This window comes from Ursus maritimus, unplaced genomic scaffold (genome assembly GCF_017311325.1).
Source record: "Ursus maritimus isolate PB19 unplaced genomic scaffold, ASM1731132v1 scaffold_29, whole genome shotgun sequence".
NCBI classification, from domain to species: Eukaryota; Metazoa; Chordata; class Mammalia; order Carnivora; family Ursidae; genus Ursus; species Ursus maritimus.
Genome location: NW_024425452.1, coordinates 11,011,666 through 11,017,665, shown reverse-complemented (window position 1 = coordinate 11,017,665; position 6,000 = coordinate 11,011,666). Strand labels below are relative to the sequence as shown.

Sequence of the window (6,000 nt, the reverse complement as noted above, 5' to 3'; positions counted from 1 at the left end):
CTACCTCAACAGCAAATGAGTGGAGCACTGTGTGCATTAGCGGCTGGTGCTAGCCCACGCCGGAAGTCAGGGTGTCCAAGAGTCTCCCAAGCTGCTTTTCTCTACAACAGACTGCTTCTCATAAAAAAAATTCTGGATGTTAGTGTAGAATTAACATAGAGCATACTTGTGGGGACTCAGGGTTGGTTCTGGCCCAGGAAAAGAGGTGCCGAGCCCCACATCTGGTCTTCTGGTTCTCTGCACGTGGCATGTATGCTGCAAAGCCCACTTCCCGTTAGCAAGGCAGTCAGGGAGTGCACTTTATTACGACAGAAGCTTTGGGCATGTGCCAAATCCACTGCTGCAGAAATTTCATTGGTCACGTAGCAATTTGCTCAGCCAGGGACCTTGGATCAGAAGTAGACAATGCAAACACGCTGGAAGGGCAGTGATCCACCCCAGCTAATACCACTTTGTGTTTTCATCTGCTTCACTTAGGGAGCAATTTGGTCCTCCAAGACTGCGGGTGAGTCACTGATGCCCATAGGGCTGGAGGAAGGTGCTTTGGAATTGTTATAAGACCACCTAGGCCACAGCCTAACTCATCGGTCACTAACCTTTATTGGGCTCCTGGGCCAAAGGGCAGGGTTGGTCTACCATCTCACCGATGCACTTGCCCCCTATTCTCACTATTAAGGGAACCTGTTGGTACATTTGGTCAATTTATGATGAAGACAGGGAAGGCGGGGACAGGGTTGGGTACATTTTGGTGGGATGGTGAGGAGGGGAGAAGTATAGGAGTCAGGGCAAGTTTGCAGATAGGGAGCCTTTCCTGAGCTGATAGAGAGTCTCAGAAAGGTGCTCTTGAAGCCAGGGACATCTTGACCCTGAAAACAGGGGATCAAAAATAGTCAAGGAGATCTTGAAGGAGCAAGTTTTGTCTGTTCTTGGTTTGGCCTGGGATAGAACGTATCTGTGCTGCTTTAAATTGTTATCAGTTGTTTGTACCTCTGTATAAAGGACTTTTTCCTTTTTTCTGGAGAAGCCATGAAAATAGTGGACATCTGATGGGAAGAGTCATGGTCAAGGGAATAAAGGACCTAGAGGAATAAAGACTGGAGACAAAAAGAGCAAACTGTTGCTTATATTTACCTTTGCAGCCCAAGCATGAAGGATAAAGAATATCAAAAACTGAGTGGGACTGGCACAAAGCAGCCAAAATGCCAACAGAAGACCAGTCTTCACTCCCGAACAGTGGGCAGAGAGATCAAGGAATGGGCCCTCCTGGAATTTTATCTCCTCGAACATTAGAAATCACGTGCTTGAAACCTATAAAGCCATTTTATATATTTAAATAGAAAAGACTATTGCTACATTTAGAGTAGTCCCTTTTCCCGTTTCTTAAAAATCTGTTTTGTTATTTCAGTCCTCTTAAATCTTTTTGCTTCAATAATCTTTTATTCCATTTAACAGATAGCTCTGGGGTGACTGCCTGTGCAAACCTCTTTGCAAAGCTTATTGCTACCAGTGGGAAGGATGGCCATTTCCTAAAATTGCTCTGTGCTCTATGCTCAGGCCATTATGAAAGAAACATTAGTGTATTCAAAAACCAAGCACCCACTGTATACAAAGCACCATGCTGATAAGTGAGGAGTGTGTTTATCCAGAGTTATGCTGCCCTTGCAGTTCTGAAGATTGGGAATCCCTGATTTAAAGGAAGTGCCATGGGATGGGAAACCGAGTTATGAAGTTTCCATTTCCACGATTACTTTCACCCTCTGCAACCTCCCCCCGCCCAACTTGGTTTTTCTCATCTATAAAATGCGCAAGATCACAGTTCGTTGATTTAGGTAGTCTGTTCATTGATTTGTAAACACGGATCAAGATGCCAGACCATCATTGTGCAAATTGGCCTTGCTCAAAGCCATGGAAACTAAAATAAATCAGACCTTGGGCCAGCAAGCGGTCAGCATGACCTCAGGAGGCAGAGACTGGGTGCTCCTCATAAGCCTTCTCTGTGCTCCTTCCCATGCTGAATAGTGGTTCACTGATGACTTGCCCTCCCTCTTGGTCTCCTAAGCACCAGAAGATTCTTGTCCTACCCCACCCCAAAGGTTTAGTTATCCGCAGAATGTACCTGTATGTACATCAGATTCCATTCTGGTTCCTAGCACCAGGGGAAAGGCCTTAGAAATTTTGACAGCACAGCATGTTTCAAGTTTAGCCTTCAAAAAAAAAAAAAAAATATATATATATCTATTGGCTTGTAGAAAATTTGGGAAATGGAGAAAAACACAAAGAACAACTAAAATTTGCCTTTAATTATGTTTTCTAGTATTTTTATGCATATATATCAGTCAAAGCCACCTTTAAGAATATATTTCAGAGCAAAAACAGTAGTTGTGATATGTTGTTTCTGCTTGTTCTATAACATTGCCCAAGCTTCCATGGAACTTTCTTCATCCTTTGCCTGACCCTCTGACCCGATCAAGAGTAAGCCCATTCTTGGCCGGAGAGGGAGCAGATTAAAATTCTAAATACGGTATGGCAGTCCCTTCCCAATTATCTGGGATTATGTAAGACACTTCCAGGCAATAAGGTTTCCCTGTTTTATTTTGTTTTTGGCGAGGGGAGGTGTGTATGGAGGGCAATGCCAAGAAAAGCACTGGATTATTTCTTAGTCCCGAGTGGTCATAGAGCAAGCAGCAGGGGCACGCAGAGAACACAGACTCTCGCGCCCCACCCCAGACCTACTGATTGCGAATCTGCATTTTCACGAGATCCCCAGGTGCTTCCGAGCTGCACGGCTCACGTGTGAGAAGCACTGGCCTGTGGGCCCCCTTTCTGGACTTCCTCAGGTGGTATTGATTGTCAGGATTTGTCCATAACGTTCACACCTCCTTGATGTTGAAACCAGCAATAAAAATCCCACCTCCGTGGGAGTAAACACCTTTTCCTCAGGCCACAGCTCACATTCTTTTGGGAAAACTCTAAATGTGTTACTTTCTAAAGGTCCTGAGAGTTGTGGGGTGCTCCAAATGGAAGGTCAAGGGAAGAGGCCAGCCCTCCACTTTGCTCCCCTACCCCCGCAAAGTCCATTCCGGGGTCTGCTGTTGTGTTTGTGGATCCTGAAGTCATAGGAAATCATTCACCCCAGTTGGGGACCAGAGAGAGATTCACAACAGAGCTCTTTAAATTCTGTTGGGGGAAAATCCACAATGATTTTTTTTCCCCTCCTCTTTCTCCCTCTTCTCCACAACCACACCGGCCTTCCTTGAGGACTCCAATGATTCATGGAACCTTTGCTCGTCCACCAGGGGGCCCCAAGAGGCACAGGCAGGGCGCTTGGGATCCTGAGGCCCCTAATCAGGCTAGCTGGGATCAAGGACTCTGAGTACAGTGCTGCCCATACAGGGAGAAAAAGAAATGACAGAAGCCAAAACAGTCGTGTCTGTCTGGGCTGCCAGCCACAACCATGTGTGGTCATCGGGATGGATGTGGGACCAGCCCGGGCCCCCAAAGGACTGCTTTCATTAGTCCTCCCCAAACCAGGCAGCTGTCCCCGGGCAGCCTTCTGAAACCACCTGGGAGGAGTGGTGCTCTCCCTTCTCGGACAGGAAGCACCTGGGGTTCTCTGTCAAATCATTCCCCTCTCCCCTCACAGACTTGAGAGGTGTCACAAAGCCTTTGTGCCAGGCACCACGGCTCCCTCTGGTTCTGGCCCTGGGGCCTCCTCTGTCTTTTTGGCAGCATCTGACAATCCCTCTGGCTTGGTCAACGAGCTCTTCTCTGGTGCCTCTTCATTCCGATGCCTGGCTTCCTAAGCTCCTGGGGACTGATCTGCAAACTCTTCCCTGGAAGGATCTGGGACACTTCTTGGGGTGCAGTCCTTGAAGCAGCAGGGGGAAAGGGGAAGGATGGTTAAGAGTGGCTTCTTCTTGACCCTTGGGGAGCATACTCACATCACCCTGTTCATCCTGGCAACCCCTGCTTGTGGATAAAGCCAGCAACCATGCTGGTTTTCTTTCTGGAGGTGGTGGAGCACAAGAAGTCAAACACTCAGGCCCTGGCATTGCAGAGACTGGCATCCAAACTAGTGCGGCGATCCAACTTCACTTCCTGAAATTTTAGGCCTCAATTTGCCCTTTCTAAAATGGGGACAATACCTGCCTCCTAGGTCATTATGAGGATCAAATGAGATGCTGAGTATAAAGCACTTAGCACAGTGCCTGGCGCTTAGTAAGGGCTCAGTAAAAGGTAGCACTGTCATTGTTGTTATTTTTACCTAAAAATGGACAGCGAGTCATGCCAGATAGCCTGACGAGTCAGTGCTATATCCCAGAAGGCCCGAGAGTTTCAGTTCTGGATCTGCTTTGAATTAGCCTGTGTGCCCCAGGTTCTTCATCTGTAAGACGCAGGCGACACTATTGGGCTCTTTGTTCTGGTAGCTAACATTTATTGATGCTAACTGCGTACCAGTACCAGGCAGTGTTGGAAGTGCTCATGCTAATTCGCTTGATTCTCACCACATCCCTTTTTGACAGATAGGAAACTGAGGTAGAGAGGCAGTGCGCTCAGGGTTGAGCAGCTAAAACAGATGGAGCTGAGGTTCCAACCCAAGCCTGCATCTCTGCCTTTCTTACTGTGAAAAATCAAATGGTTTCATAATTATGCAAGTGCTTGGGGAGTGGGAAGCACTTTACAGGCATAGGATGGTATCACTATCCAAGTCTCTTGGTGGTTGGTCTTCACCTGGGATCCTTAACCCTTCCTGGCTGGACATGGAGTTGGGGGCTACTTTAGGTTTTCCTGAAACCTTTTAGTGTCCACCCCCCCCAATATCTGTTGAAGTCCTAGCCCCTAGTACCTCAGAAAGTGGTCATCGAGTTAAAATGAGGTCATTCAGGTGGACCCTAATCCAGTAGGACTGGTGTCACATGGACATAGACAAGCACAGAGGGAAGATCGTGTGGGGGAAGTCACAGAACGCCACATGAACACGGAGGATTCGAATGATCCTCTCCAAGCCAAGGAATGCTGGTGGCTGTCAGAAGCTCAGAGAGAGACATCGGAGACAGCATGGCTCTGCCAGCACCTTGATTTTGGACTTGTAGACCTCATCCCTGTGAGACAAAAAATTTCTGTAGTTCTAAGCCATCCAGTCGGTGGCACATTGTATGGCAGCCCTAGGAAACGAATACAGATCAAGGATGGTGAAGGTGAAGAAGGAGACGTGTGGGAAGTTTGAGGCTGATGATGGATAAAGGGTACTGAGAGGAACCCCATACCCCTAGGTGTGCACGTGTGTGTGTATGTGTGTGTGTACGTGTGCACATTTTGACAGTGTAAAAAGCGATCTGTGACCTCACCAAGCTTGAAGATCATTCCTCCAAAAGAAGATCACATGAGAGGCAAAATGAACATGGAATCCTATTCCGTCTCCCCTGGAACAGGTAAGAAAGAGGAATCTTCTCGCCGAGACCATGCAATTGATTCCAACCTATTTGTTCTGCAGCAGAGAAAGTGAGGTGCAGGGGAGCTCAGCTTCCTAGACCAGCAGCGGATAACAGGGTGCAGTTGGAAATCCTGTCTTCTCTTTGCCCTGGATGGGGGGAGTGCCGTTCTGTCACACCAACCCTCAGAGACTTCCTTGTGGTTGGCACACAGGAATTTATTCTTCCTGTCGCCACTTCTTTCAAAGATTACATTCTGGTTCTTTTTAAAGGAAACTTGATTGAAATATAGCATACATACAGAAATGTGTCCCTCAGTGGACAGCTCAGCGTGTCTATAGCCATGTAAGCAGCACCCACACAAAGAATTGGTACATCACCAGCACCCCTGAAGCCCTCCTGCCCTCCCAGTTGCTAATGCCAACAAAGGAACCACTATCCTGACTCCTCACATCGCAGATTGGTGTGGCCTGTTTCCGAGCTTGCTAGAAATGGGATTTCACAGTACTCTTTTGTGTCTGCCTTCTTTCACTTCACAGTATGTTTGTGAGATTTGTCTGTGTTTTGC

General features: G+C 47.4%; 1 long non-coding RNA gene across 1 annotated transcript; it reads left to right on the top strand.

Annotated features, from left to right (window-relative positions):
• The first annotated feature begins 355 nt into the window (after positions 1-355).
• On the top strand, positions 356-2,253 carry LOC103664005. The gene is made up of 2 exons (XR_568901.2): positions 356-505; positions 1,140-2,253. It is a non-coding gene; the product is annotated as an uncharacterized LOC103664005 (long non-coding RNA).
• The last annotated feature ends 3,747 nt before the right edge of the window (positions 2,254-6,000 follow it).